We start from the raw sequence: 18,881 nt of genomic DNA, 5'->3' as shown, positions 1-18,881 counted from the left end.
CCAGACTTTAATTATCCTCTTTTTATTCCCCAAATTCCCTTTATATTCTACAGCTAATAAAGTACTTTCTGTATGGATCATCAGCAGTGGGATGTGTTTGTTCCGTTCAGCTGAAGCCAACCCCGTTACAGTTGATCGTATTTCTCTGAAGCTCTTCACAGTTGCCCCACCCTGCCATGAAACTCATACTACAACGCAGTTCTCCCCCTTCTAAAAATAGCTCCATGTGAGGTGACACGCTCTGCCAAACACAAAATGCTGCAAAGAACAAGACAAAGAAAACACATTCGCACAAAGGATAAGTCACTGAAAGCCTTGCTGATTTAAATCATGTTTGCTCCTTTTTGTGATTTTTTTCCTTTTACCCACACTGTAAAATCTGGAGGTCAGATGGAAAACACAGCAGGACTCTGTGGTGGTTTGTTGTTCAGTGCAGCCATGATTTCTAAATGTGAAAAAAGGCAGCAGAGGGTATAAATACTCATGGCGGTCATAATGACTCCAGCCAGGCAGCCTGAGTGACAAAACAGAGGCCTTGCAGATGGAGCACAGTCCAGAGAGGGCCCTTAGCATTACAGCGCCCCCCACTGGTTACAGAGAACATAGCATGCTGCCTTAAAGATGCACTGTAAGGCTGATGATGAGGATGGGTGGTGGGGTCAGAGTAGTGTAGCTGTGATGTCACTCAGGATGAATGAGGTCAGATATTTTTTCTCCTGAATGCAAGTCAGGGGGTAGGGGACTATTTAAAGGCAGGAGGATATGACAGACCGGCTGTTTCTGGTTTGTAGAAGTTTTTTCGTGATGCGGCGGGGACTGAGCAGTAATCCATTTGTGGCAGCAGCAGACACACACCTGTCTCAAGTGACAGACCTTTAGTTACAGAGTAAGATAGCTAGACGATAGAAACATGAGGCACAGAATTTTGTTGCTTTAATTCTGAAAACCGCTTTACAGTAAAATTAACATTTGTTTTATTTCTTGATCAATTAGGAAGAAAATAATGCCTCATAAAGACTGTACACTACTTTAATGAGAAAAATTTAATGTGAAATTACAAAAAAACAAGAAGATTTTTTATCTTCATCTGTTTTCAACCTATGTATAAATTTCCTGAATAACGTTATTTCTAGCCTAATATTGTGGCCAATAAATCGATGAACTTGCAACCAACCCTTTTAAAATTCTCATGCTGCTGTCCTAATTTGATGAATGATTTTAAGAAACCGTCCATATATTTCCCCCTTTCAAAGGAATCCAAAATGTTTCCATCTGTGGATGTAAACCAAAAATGTCATTAAATAATTTGCAGTTTATACATATGTTCATGTGAGCTGGTGCTTTAACTCAAATACATTTCTGGTTGTCGAAATTCAATAATGAAAGGACTGAACATATTAAAGGATTCAAACAGGCAAATCTGCTATTTCGATACACTTTCTTTTAATCAAAGGTTACACCAGGACCACCAGGGATGTCTTTAAAGTTTTAGTATTAAACAAGTAAAGGTTTAGAGAGAATTATGCCTTTTCTAAGCAAATTATAAGACTTTAGTTTCAAAACAAAGATATAAATTATTTTCACAACCATTGCCTATGTTTTTCATGATCAGAAATATTTTTAAACAGCAAAATTTGTATTTTTTTTGTAAGAAAAGGTAAAATTTGTATTTTTTCAGCCTGCTATCTGCAGCAACATTTGGGGGTTGGGTGGGAGTTTTTGCTTGATACAGCAGTAAAAAACTGGCTTCATTTTTGTTCCCTTTCTGATATCTAATTAAGATTAATTTATATTATGTTAATGAAATTTTCAAGCTGTTTTAAATTATTTTGGTTTTGGAAACTTTTGGTATTCCTGAACCAATCAATCGACCAGTGATTGATTCTCCCCTAAAGCAACATCGATGAGCTACTGTGAAAAATAAGACTGTTCAGTAACAACTTCAAAAATAAAATCTACCACTACTTTTTTGGGGGTAAATGCATCAAAGCACCATTCTCTTTGATGCATTTTTTTTCTTTGAGCTAAGCAAAATACATAAAGCCTCAGGACAGGTGCTTTGACAAATGAATGTGGACAGCATTGCCCTCTATTCGTTCTACTGCCTCTATCAAGGAACCTGCAGTACATTTTGAATTTTAAGGTTAATATTTTATAAGGCTGCTTAGCTAAAACTAAGCTCCCACAACTGGATTTATTTATTATTATTATCTACTGAAATAAAACTGGAATTAGTGGTAAACTTAAATATTAAAACAGTAAAGTCCTGATCAGTAAAAAAATAAAAGAAAATAGGATGAAACAGAGTTCAAACTGAGTTTTACAAACTGCTTGTACTCCACTCATTCTCACCTCTACTGGTAAGTGTAAAAATCAGTTTGCTTCACTGGTTTGCTGGGACTCTTAACCCCACCCTTACAATTTTGTCTACATGCCATCTCAAGCTCACAGCATAAACACAGCAACTATTAAGCCCTGCATATGTCTGTAAGGGCTCCTTCAAGTTCAACCATCTATACTGACACAAATCAGTGTTTGTACTGGCACTGCATGTCAAAGCTGGCTTTCACCAACGTGCTAATGTGCCTGCTTCTGATAAACAGTCAGTGAAATGAAAGCGCTCTTCTGTCATGACAATCAATGTGTCACTGTGGCACATAGCTCAGCATTGTTGATTACATGTGAATGACAGTTATAATTCACAAGATACAGCAGGCTTTCCAAGCAATTGTTTTTTTCTGTTATTTTTGATTGGAATTAGAGAATTAGTTAGGAGACACATGTGATCTGAGTAGAAATGTACATATAAAGCAGGAGCAAATATCTGAGTCAGATTTGGGAAACTAATACTTATAGGCATTGATCTGCTGAAGGTTTACATGTATAAAAACATGCAAACTGTAAAGCTGATCTACTAATCAGATGAACATGGGATGTGCATCCCTAAATTGAGCTGAACAGCAGGGACAGCATTTAGCTCTTTTGCCTTCATGAATATCAACAGTAGATGATGATCATCAAATGTGCAAAATACCAGGATGAGCATACACAGATATAATCCCTTAATAGCCGCATGTAATTAAACATGAAACAAATATAGATGCAGTTTTTGCATCTATATAAGGCACGTTTGAAAGTCAAACTGAAACTCATGCAAAAATGTCTGTGGTTATTGAAATTATGAATGGGTTCAAGGTGGACATATCTGGATTGAGAGGGATAACAATAGGAGACACCTCATCTATCCAGAAATGTCACATTTTGGATCTTCAGGGTTATAATTTCAGTGCACAGTGGCCTTAAGATATAGCACAGTTATGTGCTATCTCTTACAGGTTTTAGGATTGATATTTAATATTTTAACTTCAACTTTTGTCATGTTCATCTTTTAATGTTTTCATTGTTATTTTCTAGCAATTTGAGATATTTACATGTGAACTCCATTTTAAATAACATTTTTAATTATTGTTATTTATAGTTAGTCTTATTTTCTAATTAATATAATTTATACCTGAACTACCCCTTTCTTTTATGCCAACTCTGCTCTTCCACACCTGCCAGCAGCACATGCAGTTTCCTAATTTTAATAGGTCTATCCTAACCGGTTGCACACCAATTTAAAACTGGCCATGCAGTCCTAGTTGATCACCCGTAAGATGCCAAATTAATTGCGGATGCAATTTTTTGCCTACACCAGCAATCTAGCTCTCCTTTTATATAATCTCATTAAATCAAGGCCAAAATTCCTTTGGGAAAGTATTCATATCCCAATGGAGTTAATTTTACTTTATAGCAACAGTATTTTATACTTATAGACAAAAGGTTATGCATTAATGTCAACTGGTTTCCTGCAATTAGAGCTTCTAGTCTTCAAGTATAGGTCTTCACCAGCTTTGCACATCTAAAGACTAAAGATCGAATACTATAGGTTTTTAAGGCTGATGGTGATACAGATTATTTTGAAATCCCTGTAACCGATTCTCCACATGTGCTGCAGATTTTATGGGGCCAATTGTTGAAGCTGATATTACTTTTTCTTCTCATATTTATGAGAAAAATGGTACAATGTCAACAAATCATACACCAGTCTCAATCTAAATGAAGACACACTTTAATAAACAAATCCAATAGAACATTAAAAAAGGATAGTAAACAGAGGGAGCAGCAATGCATGCGCTTCATGTGATCTCAAGGCATGGTTGCTAAATTCTGAATGCTTGATTGATGCCGATAAAAGAAAAAAAAAAAAACTAGTATTGGCCAAAAATTACTATCTGGATGATGTATCGATATGTTCCTACTAAAGAGAACGTTTTTCTGGTCCTTTTTAGTAAAACATTGATCAGGATGGATGGAGAGCAATTGTTTACAAAATGTTTTTCCAATTACAATAAGGAATATTCACTGAATGGCGCATTCAGATGCATTGACCCAAACCATTCCATTGCTGCACTGGCTGTTAGTATAAAGTCTTTCTGCTAGAAAGTGAACCTAGGCCCCACTCTTCAATTTTTAGCAGTCTGTCCTTTTTCTAACTGAAGAAAAGCATCTCCACAACATGAAGCTGCCACCACCATTCTTCATAATTTGCTAAGAATACAGTGAAACATGATGAACTTCAAAGCAATGGTGAGATCAGAACACAAAGCTTAAAAGTTGTTTTATTGTACTGTAAGCCAAAGTAGATTTGGTATTCCAACAAAATAAGTTAACACTTTCTCTATTATTTCCCTTTGTCTCTTGCAGCGAAAGGTTACAGGATTTTGCCAGTAATAAAAGTCAGTAACTCAGCAGAAATGAGGTGTCAGGAGCTCTAAATGTGAGAGGAAATCCTGACTGATGCATACTTCTTTTTCCTTTTGTTCAAAACTCTGCAAATCCAAGCAGAAAACAGTTGCCATTTCAGCCTACATGGAGCCATCTAAGAATGCATGTTAAAAAGATAATAAATGGGTTTAAACGTGATGAAAAAACCGATTGAGACCACTCTCAAAATGTCTCAAGAGGGAAAACACAAAAATACTTTATTATAAATCTTGTGTATGTTGTTCATGCATTAATGGAAATATCAGTTTTTGCTTTCTCACATTCTAACAATAAATAAAATGCCCTGAAGACATATGTATAAAAACCACATCAGTTTATATGCCAGAGATTAATTTTTAAAGAAAACCAGAAGGCATAATTTCTGAACAAAAGCACAGATATAGCGACTACACCTGACCATTTTTTTCTCTCACTCTAAATCTAGAAAGCAGCTGCAAAAACCTTTTGTGCAGGTCAGAGGAGTGCTGAGAAATGGATTTATGTTGACATATTCCAAAGGAACAAGATATCCTGAGTTTGCAAGTTCCATTCATACCATTTCTCCGCAAGACCTGCTGCCGACAAGTCAGCAGATCTTATATTTCAACCTGTGCTCCATTCAGGCAGGCTGAAACCGGTGCAGGACATGATGCGTAGCTTCATGCAGAACAACAAGCTCACACAGATTCCTGATAACTCACTGAGGAGGGGTTAATTAGTGCTGTGTCTATGGTTTCATTACTCCCAACGCCTCCTGTGCCCTCCTCTTGAGCCATTAACAAGAGAAGTGGGTTACAGGAGTGCACAGATTAATTCACTCTGTCTGACTATGATGAATCAGACAACAACTAATGATGCTCGGCTTCACAGTAGAATTGCAGCTTGTTTTGTGATTTAAATATAGAAATCAATCAAAACCAGGACTTTGGTGAGGAAATTGCAGAACCATCAGTCATCCATAGTGATCTATGGTAAGGATTTTATATCACAGAAGATTTGAAAAAAAACAACAACAAGAAAAAGCAAAATCCTCTGATTAGCAAGAAAGGAATTTTAAATGTGGCATATCTGTGGCTAAAGCCCCAGGGGTTGCACTCATGTTCCAGATGCCTTTTGATATTATTGACTTCTGAGTACACTCAGATGTCTGCAGGATGCAGAAATATTGATCCTAAGCCCTTCAATTACTTATTAAAAGCTTTGTCTTGTCCTCTAAGGCCTGCCCACAACACACTGTAGGTACAGCTCAAACTCTGTAATCTTTTTTTTCAACATATTTTATTTGAAATGAAGCTAAAATAACACAACAAATCTGTACAGTATATACTGGCCTTCTATTGTCATGCTTTCTAAACTACCAAGGAAAAAAAACATTTTTTTTTTCAAGTAAAAATCACAAATCTCAATGGGTTTTACAGGAAAGTTTCAAACATAAATGAGAGGAGTGACAGTTTTATTTTTCTCTATGGACAAAAGCTGGTATATTACACCTGTACATTGATTTTCTGAATTCAACTATTTTCTCATTATCCGTGTCTAGCTTTACTATTCTTGGAAGAACAGAATCCCCACAGCATGATGCTGCCACCATCATGTCTCACTTTGTCTATACAGGATTATGTACCGTGTACCGTACATGCCATTGTCCATGTGGACCAGGAGGTTCAGTTTTAGTCGTTTACCTTTTCATGGCTTGAGGCAGACTGATAACTTTCTTTGAAAGAAAGTTTTATTCTTGCTGCACTCACATAAATGTTAGTTTTTTTGTTTTGTTTTTTTAAATACAACTAATAGGTGTCAGGTGGAACAAGTCTCCCATATGAACTCTTATATCCTTCCAGCTCCTCCAGAGTTGCCACAGGTCTCTGGGATCTCTTGGAGAGCCAGTACCAAATATTACAAAGTTTGGAAAGTTGTTTTATAATCGTACCCTGCTAGAAACCTCTCTGCCTTTTGTCTTTTTTTTCTCTACATGATGCTTTGCTCCCTAATGTTCTCTGACAAACCCCTGTGGCTTTTACACATCAGCTGGCTTTTAACAGAGATTAAAATACAGACGGGTGGTTTTGTTACCTAATTTGGAAACTTTTGAATGCAAATGGTTCCACAGTTTATAAATGGTATCACAATTAATTATTTTAAAAATGAAATTGCAAACATTTTAATTGGAAAAAAATTTTGCAATATTGCATTTTTTACCTTAATATTTTATTAAAATTCATGTTAATTTGTGGGTTTAATTTTGCAATATGGGGAAAAGTTCAAGAGGTAAATTTGAACAGACTTTTCTTCACAGAACAGCTCCAAATAAACAGGCTTTAGGGAAACGGGAGACATTTTCCAACGCCCAATTACTGGCATCATACTGCTTGCATGAGAAACAGAGTGTGCAACGTGAGACCTCCATGTTCCAACATGTTGGTTTTGGGATCTTTTCATTTTAGAAAAAACAAACCAATTCTTCCATTTTAATCGAGCGTACTTCCCATCACACTCAATTAGAAACAGGAGGATTGTGATGATGAATGACATACAAAATAAAGAAGTGGTTGAATAAAAAATGTTTACTCAACTGGTCAAGTCTATTTTGATATGATGATTCAAACGAGACCTTGAAATACAAAAGAAAACTGATTTTCTATAAATGCCTGTCAGTAAAGGATCCTAATAAGAGAAAAATGAATGTCTAATATACCTCTTTCTTCTTGGTGTTTGCTGATTAGACCTAATATCTCAGCCTCAGGTTGGTTCACAAAGCCACATTAAACAGGTACATCAACATACTGCAGGAAACAAGAAAAAAAAAAAGGCATTCATGGCAGGCAACCTGAAACATTCACTTTAGGGGTATTTAAACCATTAGGCCAGTATTAGAGCCAATTACTCTTGATGGCTACTAAAAGGAAAGTGGGAGTACTTTGAAAATATATTGAACTTATTTTTAACAACAACTATAGATCACCTCTAAAGGCAACTGTTGCACTAGAACATTTCTAGCTTACATTTTTCCAAAGGGGTCTGAATATTGATGTATATCTTACATTTTGTTTTGATGTATGAAGCAATATCTCCAAACATTTAAGGGGGAAAAAATGGTTGCTCAGCAAAACTCTCAAGTGGTACAGGTCTAGCTTACCACCTGAGTAAAACCAAGACATTTACTCACTACTTAAAGGTATAGTGGATGATTTTTGCAAATTTTTTGAAAAGACATGCCCTCTCCACTTTGAAAAAAAAAAAATGCACATGCACAACCCTGTACCCACTCCCTAGAGTGAACGCCTATTAAACGCATGCAAGAGCATGCATCAGTCCTTTTCTCCTTGTGCATGTTCTGTTTAAAAGCTGCTGTCTGCATCACTCATACAGGCTTACTTTCCAAAAGAAGATTTGCAATTTTTCCACTATGTCAGACTCACCACCGGTAAGGGAAAATAGGGACAAGCTCATAGGACGGCACATCACCAGAATGATTGACAGTTAGGAGGACCACTTATTTTGATGATCTACCCAGAAAAATAACATCCTCCACTATACCTTTAATATTCAACAGCCAACAGTTAGTGTTGTCATACTAAAATTACACTAATTTGGAGTGACAGCTACGCAGCCACAAAGTGGTAGGACATGTAAAATCAAAGAGGTATGTTAGCTGATGCTAAGTAACATAATGTGTTGGCATTTGTCTGCAGAGTTCCTAGCATAGACCTGAAGACTTCATGTGACCTTTAGATAAGCTGAATAATGGGGAGCAGACAGCTTGATGGGATGGCCAAGCAGCTGTAGCCCAACGCCCAAGCACAACACCACTGGACTCTAGAATAGTAAAGGTGTTTTCTCAAACGTAACAATGCCTCCATGTCTTGCTCACATGGATTAGTCTTGGTTTGAAAAATGCAAGAGGGAAGAGCTCTTTTCTAACTCTCTAATAGTAAAGAGCAATAAAAACTGTGTGCTTGCAAATATATATTACAAGAAGATTTTTCCTCTGGGTTTGACTCATCTGTCAGTGAGCAGCGAGCAGCTTGCAGCGCCCAAGGAACATTGTGGGGTTGAGGGTCTTGCTAAGGTGAAGACTACTATAGCTGCAGTTTAAGTGCAGCACTAGAATCAGCAAAAACTTAGCATAGAGTTTCAGGGGATATCCTAGTTTCACCTTATAGGTAAAAAAGTTAATCTAAAAAGAAGTAATTAGCTGACCCCTTTCAACCGTTTCAGACTATCCCCTCTGGCAGGAGTCAATCTGGACCAGAACCTCCTGCCATAAAAACAGCTTTCCAGCTGCTACTAGCCTCAAAAGCAACCTCCATGTCCCCACTGACACTTTTCCCATTAGTGTCCAAAAAAACAACAACAACAACAACAACAAAAAAACATACTGATGATTGTTGTTTAATAACTTTGATTTATTACCACAAATATTATATTCCACTAGTTGTTTATTTCAACAGTGTGTTCGCTTTTCTGTCTTTAGCAGCTCATCATCAAAACAAATTTCTTGTACATGTAAAATACTTGGAAATAAATCATGTTCTGATTCTGAATGTATGGCATTTGGATTTATCTCACATTTCAAACTTAAACCTTTGACATTAGAAATCCTGAGAGTGGCGTTTCTCAAAACAATTATTTGGCTAATATATCTTAAAAAGCAGACAGTCTTGGGTGTTTTTTGAAGAGAGCACATTTCAGTCACTATCGTTTTTTGTGGCACTTTATTGTTCCTGCTGTCCAACAAATCCATTGTGAAATAAGGTCAACTGCCTGACCTAAACCTCATGCAAACTGTGCAGCGTCTAACTACAAGGGAGCAGCATCACAGCAAGGGACCGAGCTCAGACCATCTCTAAACAGGGGATAAGATCCTTTGCATGGTTTCAAAACTAAGCACTATAAGCTCCACAGACAGGTTTTAGTGAGAGCAACAGGTCACAGTAATGCAGAACAAACCTTCTGTACAAAGACACAAACATCTGTTCAGTATAAACTAAATGCACTGAGGAAATACCCCTTATAGTGTATTTTATTTAAGCGGCTTTAGGTGGAAATATTAACTATGTCCAAAGTGGAATAATGAGCTAAAAGCCAGGTCACTGTGTCTGTCACTACAGTACACTTCATGATGAAACAACAGAGGTTTGCATAGTGTAATGCAAAAGAGATAAATAGCCGTCTGTATTTGTCCCAAAATGGTATCTATTTTATTTGCAACATGAAGCAGCACAGCAACAATGCATTTGGTAAAGGTGCGTAAGACTGAAATGGGCTAGGGTGAGGACAGAGAGAAAGGCGTGAGTTTCAGTGGGTTCATACTGTATATGCATTTAGAACAGTGCAGCTCTTTGTTCTCCAACCAATGCTCCATTGTTAAGCAAGACCAATAAGGTAGAAAGAATCTGGTTCTCTCTGCATATAATAGGTTGTAACGACATCCTCACCAAGCTATCTGTAATACCAAAACAAGTAATGGGAGGAAATTTGGATGGAGAAAACAGATATGTAGAAAACAAAATGTGCAAAGCTATTAGCAATCGTAAATGATTCATCTATAGGCATCACTGGACATGCATCATATCAATCAATGATCATCAAGGAGTTGCTGCCAGTGGTACACTATCCATTAAAACACTATGCATTTAAAATGAAATGTCATAACTAGAGCAAATCCTGATAAAGGTTAGAGATGAACTGAAAAATAAACAGATGATTTACTGAGCTTTATCTGATCAGTCAAAAACATATCAACATCACCAGGTTGAACTATCATTAACACTCTTCAGTGTAGATGCTGTTAAAAAGACCCATGGTTATCCATCCATTGATCTATGAAGATATATACAAGGAAAATATTTCTATAATTTGTTGGAATGTGATTGTGATTCCTTCAAACTGTCAAAGAGAGCAAGACATTTTAGGCAGGTAAAAAGAAAGGTAAGTAATTTTTTTATTGTTGTTTTGCAATTAAGAGTAAGGGGGATTGTTACTTATACCCCTCCAGTTAATAATGTCCACCCTCTCACCTTTAAGTATAGTACCAATTCTGACAGCTAGAGAAAGAAATAAAACTAAAAAAGATAAACATCAACTACTTTATAAAGTTTGATCAGTGCTAATCTAGTAAAGATCTATCAACCATAACTAAAACAGAATATAAAGAAAAATAATCACAGTTCAAATGTGACAGCTTTGAGCCCTCGGAATTTACCAGAGACTTTGCTCACTTCCCAGAAAACACAGGCCAGCAGTCCCTTAATCAGTTAACATGTTATTAGATTGAAAAACATTTTCATCAGGTTTAAGCATAAAAGAAAGAAAGAACATTTGTGTATTATTAATAACATTTCCATTAATCAAACTTGTCAGGTGTTCCTTTTTCAACATGAAAAACGCCGGCCTATCATACACCAGCAGGGGTGAACAATGTAAACTGCTGCTGCCAACACTGCAGAACCTATAGGAAGCTTTGCCTTAGCCAGAGAAATCTCACAATCAACATAGAGCCCACCTACCTCCACACATGTGTCTCTGGGTTGGTCCCTTCAACATGAAACAAGATCCAGGCTCTGGTGATAAGCTGCAGACTGGTAAGGTGACCGTGGTGACTGGAAAGCTACACTGGCTCCGTCAGGCACGCGAGAAAGGGAACCACCATCTGACTGGTTTACTTTCCACAAATCAGCACATTCCCCTAAACGCCAATGAAAAAGAGCAGGCTCTTGAAACTCTGAGCACCCTCCCTCTGCCTCACTCAGCTGTATAGCCCAAAGCCTCACTCTGTCTTTAAATATGTCCCATTATTTCCATCTCAAATATTTCTACAATTAGTTGTCTCCTTGCGATCTCCCTCAAACATGCCTCTTCGCCTCTCTGTGGTCAACGACTATAGCTGCTGTGATGCCTGTGGCTCAGCAAGGACATGTTTGGAGTCTGCGTGTTTCAGATCTGCAAGGTCACCAATTGTTTCACCCTCTTTTCTTTCCTCTTTAGAACACATGGTGTGGCCAGAGGGGAAACCTGAGCTCTCAAGCAGACAGACAGACAGAGCACATTCTGAAATGCACCCAACTTGCCTTTCCTTTACATCTAAGAGCAACAAAATGTTGTGCCCTAGCTGTTGTAAAAGCTGGGATTAAAAGGCAAAAACATAACATATTTAAAAATATGAAGCATTAATGCAAAAAGGAACAAAATAATGCTCTTTTGTGGATAACAATCTAGGGTAGAAATCACAGTCCTGTAACTTACAAAAAGATATATTTAGCACCAGGCACAAGCATTCTTGTATTAAAACAGTTATGCAATTCTTGGCAAGTTTAATGACAGCTATCGAAAAAAAAAAGAAGCAGCAGATGGGTCCATCTGGCTGCAGCAGCCTCAGCGAGACACCTGACAAGGCCAGAGTCCCCCCATCTGCTTTAATTTGTTTTCTTTCCCTTCTTTTATGACCCACAAAGGAATTCATTTATTTGGACTAAAATATCCACATTGTTTAAATTCTTGGATCTCTGCAGTGAAGTCAAAGAGCAGAGTTTCAAACTCATTTTAAAAACGGGTTATCAGAAAACTTTGATTGGTTCTCAACAATCAAAGGACTTAAAGAAAGGTATAGTGACAAGACCTTGCAAAGTCACAGGAGATGTTTTCGGGTGTCATTGGAGCTTTTCCCTGCCCTGAAGTGTCTATGCCAACAGATGGTGCTGCTGTACAGTGCAATGATTAAGGGTGGCACAGGGTTGCAGGATGAATGACAGATCAAATTGATAAATGTATCTTTATTGAAAGGTAGCAGGAAAACAAGTTGGCATAAAACAGAGCACAACTGTGAGGAGAGAGAGAGAAAAAAAAAACTAATGCAAAAAAAAGGAAGTGAGACTTGATCATTTCAAAGAGGAGCTTATTTAAATGCAGATATTAATGTTTCTCCATTTAAATAAATTAGTCAGAAATAGCTGCTTCATTTAAAGCATTGTTGGCCATACATTAAACAAAGGAGACTGTTTATTGTCTGAGGAAAACATAAAAATTACCAATAATTGCTCATAGTAGTGCAAAGATTAGCAAAACGCCTGAGCGGTGGAGTGTCTCTAAGGAGGAATCAGGTAAGTGAGGGAACCTGAATGATGCAGGTTTTTACATCTCTGTGGATAAAGCCTCATTGACTGGGAGCAGGATTTATCACAACTGCACGTGCACAAATCCTAGTTGTCAAGGCAACAGCTACAGCAGACAGATAAAAAAAAAAACTCCTACCATCCACTCTCAACAGCAGATACAGTTATGCATTCACACACACAAAACAGCTTCCATCTACACACAGCCTCTAGCAGTAAATCCAGTAAGGATAAACATTTAAGTTTAATGACTGTTTACCAGTCAAAGTCTCAGCCCCCCCCGACAGCTCTGCTATTTCACTCTGACAAACAGACAAGTGCTATTTTCCCAAAATAAGGAGCCCGCACAATGCAAGTAAGAAAGAAATTAGTTCCTGATAAAATATTTATCATAGAAAACATTCAAACCTCCTTTTAAATTGCCTAAACTTAATGTGCTGAAAAATGTTCCTTCAGCAGTATGAACAATGTCTTGAAAAAGTATTCACACAAAATGTGACAGATAGTAAAGGAGAAAAAATCATGTGGCGGAAAAAAGCATAGATTTACAAAATATTTACAAATTGTAAACACAAAGGTAAAGAATGCAGATATTTTGGTCTGTTTTACTATAAAAACCCTTAATGACATCCAGTACTAATAGTTGTTGGCAGAAGTCACATAATAACTATATAGTTTAAGGTGTATGGATATTTATATAAGGCAATGTAGTCACTAAAGCTGCTCAATCTGTTACTAAACATCGAGAGGTAGATTCAAACTTTTCCGAAACTACTGAACAAAATACTGAATGGAGCAATGAGCCATACATTAGATCTTTATTTGTTAAATAAATAAATAGATAGATAAATAAATAATTCATTCATGTATCTTCAGCAATGTGAAGGAAAAATTATTTGTTTGTAGGGTGCAGTCTACAAGAAGTTCTCTGGGTTTGTCAAAGTTGGCCTAGTCATAGATGAGCACGACTTGAATCACATACAGTAGAGCAAAAACACAGGACCAATTGTGGACGGGTGGCAGCAGTCTCGATCCACTCTGAAATGTTAGCTGATTTCTGTTGCTGAAAGATTTCGCCAAAAATCTAAATTGAAAATATTTTTAACAGATAATGCAATTGTGTAGACTCTGGGTTTTAGTTTTCTATGACTTTGAAGCCTTCTTGTCCAGAGTCCAGTGTTGCAGGACTGTACTGTAACTTTTGCATGAAAAAGCTCTTACTTCTACCATTATGCTTGCTATATGCTACTCTTTCTTCCCTTCTTGTCTTAAATATATTACCACTGCCTAAAAGGAGGTGAAATTTAGTGTCTTATTCTTGTTAAATGTATTGTGACTAAAACGGAGATTGTGATTTGAACATAGCATTTTTCTAATTATATTGAAACTGCAATAAATTGCCCAGCCAAAATAGTGATGGTGAACATGCACTGGAACAGATCTTAAGACACTAGACACAGTGGCTTCATATCAGCGATATGCTGTTTGGTTGGAGCAGCAGCTTATCTTTACCAAAGGGCAAGCACTCAGACAATCTAATAAGGAGGGTCAGCTCTGTCTATGGAAGCCTTCTTGAAGTGGTGGGGTTGGGAGACAGAGGGACTGTGGTAAAAATACCAATTCTGATGGAGAATGTCTTTCCTCCCATGCAAGAGGTTGCTGATGAACAGGAGAGCCTCTTCAGGGAGGGACTACTGCACCCTAGGTGTAATAAAGAGCCTTATCACAGATTCTTCCTCTTAGAAGCCGTTTTAGTCCTTTTAACCATCAGTGCTACAAATAAGCTCAATTTGTGTTTAGATCTCTCCTTTGCATTTTTTTAACTTGTATTCTGTTGTTCTCTTTTTTTTTTTTTGCACAAATATAGATGTATGGCAAAGGTAAAGTACGGCGCAGAGAACTATACACTGTAATCTTTAAATGTAACGATCACTGGTAAACATTTTTTTATCAATTGGTTTTCCAGGTTGAGACAGAGCTGAAAGCCTGGATGAAGGGGGCACTTTGTTTAATGGAGGAAAAAGAAAGTCATCAAACAAAGTGGTATAGCTCTTGGGACATTATTACAGACACCAATCACCTGACCCTGCTTCTCTTTGACACTTCTGTAATAAATCAAAACATGCACCGGTTAATGACTGATTTGTCAAAGAAAAATAGTTTGTGAACTGAAATCAATTGCCAAGCTGTGCTGGCTACATTCCTTAAAGGCTGAGTACCGACTTTCTGTAACACAACGAGAACATAAAATGCAACATCTTTTAAAGCCTTTCTGGAGTATTGACACAGCGAATGAATGGAAAATCTGCCTGTCATTTTACAAATTCATCGAGAAATGTTGGGATTAACCACATTCTTGCAAACCATCAATCAAACAATTACTGCACATAATTGAAGATTGCATAAATGCACCTCGATATGCCCGATAAGATGTGGCATCAAGCCAATAGGTGCAGAATGTCTATAAAAGCTGCAGTGCAGCAGCATGAGCTCATCATCCCCCCCCCTCCCCCTCTTCACTCCCCTTCCTCCCCCCACCTCAGCCCTCTGCTTGCTCGCCATTACATAAGTTAATGCAGCAACCAGCCTCATTATTCGCCATGCAGGCTCTGGGAAGATGAAAAAATAACATGTCATCAAAAACATAACCACAAAAAAAGAGAAAGAGAATAAATAAAAAAAGCTTTCAGAACAAGACGGTTTGTGTGTGTGTGTGTGTGTGTGTGTGTGTGTGTGTGCGCGCGTGTGTGTGTGTGTGTATCTGAGCTGTTACAGTACAGTGATCAATAAGAACATAACAGGATGCAAAATACCTTTCTTCTGTTTTTTAATAATGCAATGTGTTTATATGAAAAAAACAACACAGTAAGATGCCAATATATCAAAACAAATGATTCTTATTCATATAAATTTTTTAGGATCAGAAATTTCGATGAAGAGAAAAAAAAATAAAGATGAAATGAAAATCTGCTCTGTTGAGCGGGTGGCGTTCTGCATTAAAGTAAACAAACCAACCTCCTCAGATGATTTCCATTTCAAAAGCTTCAGAGCTAAAGCATGCACCAGAAGCAGTATTCCCAAATACACTCTCCCAGAATGTTTTACTCTTGCAGTGTGACAGGTGAAGAGACAGGGATTCATGTCTTTTATTCTCATGCATCTCACTTACAAGCACACATTATAGGCGCTAAAGGCTTTAAACTATATTAGGGAAATAATAACTCCTAATCAAATTAAATAAAGGAAAGGGAAACACCTTTCACAATTTTCCTCTCTCTCTGGTACAGATCTTGGTATAAATTACGCACTGGTATGTAGACAGAAACCACACTTTAGGTGTAAATTTCAGATCTGCTGGTAAAAAAAAAATGGTTCATTTTCGGCTTGACTGGCTATGATTGGTGACCAAAAATTTTTTTTAAAGTTTTTTTCTGGTCAGCATAAGCAGCATATATAAGCATTCCCATGTGGGCTGGTGATAACACTCTTTGGTGTGGAAGTTGATCCTTAGAGAATAAGACTAAACTAGGAAGATCAGTGGGGTTTTAAAAAGAAAATCAGATAAAAGGACATAATTTCAGAAGCCATTTAGAAGGAATTTATCATTTCTTCACCATAAAAGGACATATATTTGTCTATTTTAGACTGATAAAAGGCAAAATAAAGTGAGATTTAGCAGCTAACAGGAATGCCAATTGGAAAAAAGCAAGGTTTCTGTATTTTATACATTTGAGCTTCAATTAATGCCTGTCATGGAATTGAGCGTATCTGGGAATGATGGTTGCTTTTTAGAAATGTTACAGTTAAGTAGAGGGCTAAATTTACAATAGAATACAAATGGACTTTGACTGTATGATCTGGTTGAACTGTAAAGTGCCTTGAGATGACATGTGTTGTGAATTTGGCTCTATATAAATTAACTGAATTGAACTGACTGATTTTTTTAGTAACGCTAGCCTCGCTAACTGACATAACAGACCATGTAGGTTCATAAACATTATAAAGTTTGACTTAGGCGGGACATTCTCTCTTCTCAACTACAAAAATTATGGCTGCTCTTGCCGTTTAGGCTAAAGAGGTATTTTGAGAGCTATTGTGATATATTCCCACATAGTTTTAAAGATAACAATAATCAGGAAGGAATCATTGCCCTGCGATGGACTGGCAACCTGTCCAGGGTGTACCCCGCCTCTCGCCCGTAGATAGCTGGAGATAGGCACCAGCATCCCTCAGGACCTTGATTGGTATAAGCTGGATGGAAAATGGATGGATGGAATGGATAATCAGGAAGATCAGATCAGCAGGGTAAAGCTTAACAAAAGTGGTGCTAGATTAAAAACAAATCGATTGGAAAATACCAGAATAATTTTCTCTAGCATTTATATGAATACATGTTTTTTTCACAGTCAATCAGACACACTTTAAATTAAAAATGCAAAATGTTAATTAAAACAACAATATATTTGTTTTGCATAGTACAGCTGTATTTATATATTGTAGACCATGTATTTATGGTGTGAAAATATTCCATTTGGTCCTATATTCAGCCACAAAGATTAAAAACGGGCCATTAATTTCTGAAAGGATTGCATTCAGTTCTGAAGCCAGTGTGCTGAGTCAGTGTTACTGAAATCTGAAAAAAATAGAATAAACTATGAATGTCCATACCCTGGGTGAGGTTAGGCTTTTTGCACAATGTTTTAAGTTCGGTATGAATTTGAAAATGTGCATCTGTATCAGATCTTACATTTATGCAAGACCAAATGGATAAGTCTTAAATCTGGTTCACTCTTTAAAGTCAAACGAGGTAAGATTTCAGAGCTGAACACGGCCTCCGTCCGAGACACGTCTCAGCTTTTCCACCTTGGAGACTTTTTTCCTCCCTTCCTTTCCACTCACCACAGTGGAACTGTGAGTTGGCAAGTTAGTAAATTTCCATTATGGACAGTTCCTCTAAAACCTCACCAAAAATAATTAAGTTGTTTAAAAGCCAGCATATTAAAGTAAAGAAACTAACACAAGGTCAGAGTCTGCTCTCATTTTATGTTGAACAGAGTAAACCATTGTTAAAATCGCAGCTAAGTTCCTTTACCTTTCATCCAGCGTTGTTAGTCTGACGGAAGGTGTTTTAGCATCCCAGTTCTTGTTGAATTTGCTTTCTGCTGTTCTGTTTCTTGCATATCCACAACGGGACTTGCAGGAACCCTTGAATAAGTAATGCTCCAGTCATTGCGCTCTTGAAACTCAACACCGGCTCGTGTTTGTCACTGAGCCGACTGAAGCAGCCAGATCAGATGTACCTTGGTGTCTAAAGTGTCACAGCTAAAGGTTTCATGATGTATTCATGCATACTTGTGCATAGCTGCTTTATTGTAATGTCAGCTACCTAACAGAAAAGATATTTTCACTTACCTTAAGCTGTTACTGGCTCTGTTTTTGTAATTATTGATGACATATCTGATTCTTTCAACATTGCCACGAATGTTTACGGAAATCAGAAAAAAAAACGAAAATATCAAAAAACACAAGATAAACTTTCCATTTAGCAAAAATGTCCATTTCAAAGAAGAATGAACATACTTATATCAGCACACACTGTAATGAATGCTATTTTTTACTCTTTGCTCTGGTCAAATATGTCCAACCAAAAACAAATGGAGGCAAATCCTCTAAAGCTACAGCCACTGTTCTCAGCCAAAATAAAACTGGCCTTCTCCATCCAGGTCAATGGTCAACATCTCCATAAAGGGAAGGAATGATATTTGTGCCTGCCTTGTTCATAAGGGATGGAGTGGTACATGGATAGATGTAGTGAGGCTTTGATTGCTGTAATGTAGGCCCATTTTCAGTGAAGAAAGAGCTGAGCCAAAAGTAAGCTTTGGCTAGTCTACATTCCAACATTAAGAAATGTGACGTATAGAAAACACACAAATAAAAAAGGCCCCTTATTTCCATGCAGGAAGT

General features: G+C 37.3%; 1 protein-coding gene across 8 annotated transcripts in view; it reads right to left on the bottom strand.

The window, feature by feature from the left end:
• The window catches only part of iqsec1 (IQ motif and Sec7 domain 1), a 141,021-nt gene that overhangs the window by 30,639 nt on the left and 91,501 nt on the right, over positions 1-18,881 (bottom strand). The window contains exon 1 of one of the 8 annotated variants that reach the window (XM_015380152.1): positions 11,316-11,620. The exons of the other annotated variants lie outside the window; for them this stretch is intronic. The gene's annotated coding sequence lies outside the window, so the exon portion shown is untranslated. Of the gene's footprint in view, positions 1-11,315; positions 11,621-18,881 lie in introns of those variants that run through there. 8 annotated transcript variants of the gene reach the window in all.

This window comes from Cyprinodon variegatus, unplaced genomic scaffold (genome assembly GCF_000732505.1).
Source record: "Cyprinodon variegatus isolate N-32 unplaced genomic scaffold, C_variegatus-1.0 Scaffold208, whole genome shotgun sequence".
Classification (NCBI taxonomy): Eukaryota; Metazoa; Chordata; class Actinopteri; order Cyprinodontiformes; family Cyprinodontidae; genus Cyprinodon; species Cyprinodon variegatus.
The sequence above is the reverse complement of the archived record's forward strand: the minus strand, read 5'-3'. Positions and strand labels throughout refer to the sequence as shown.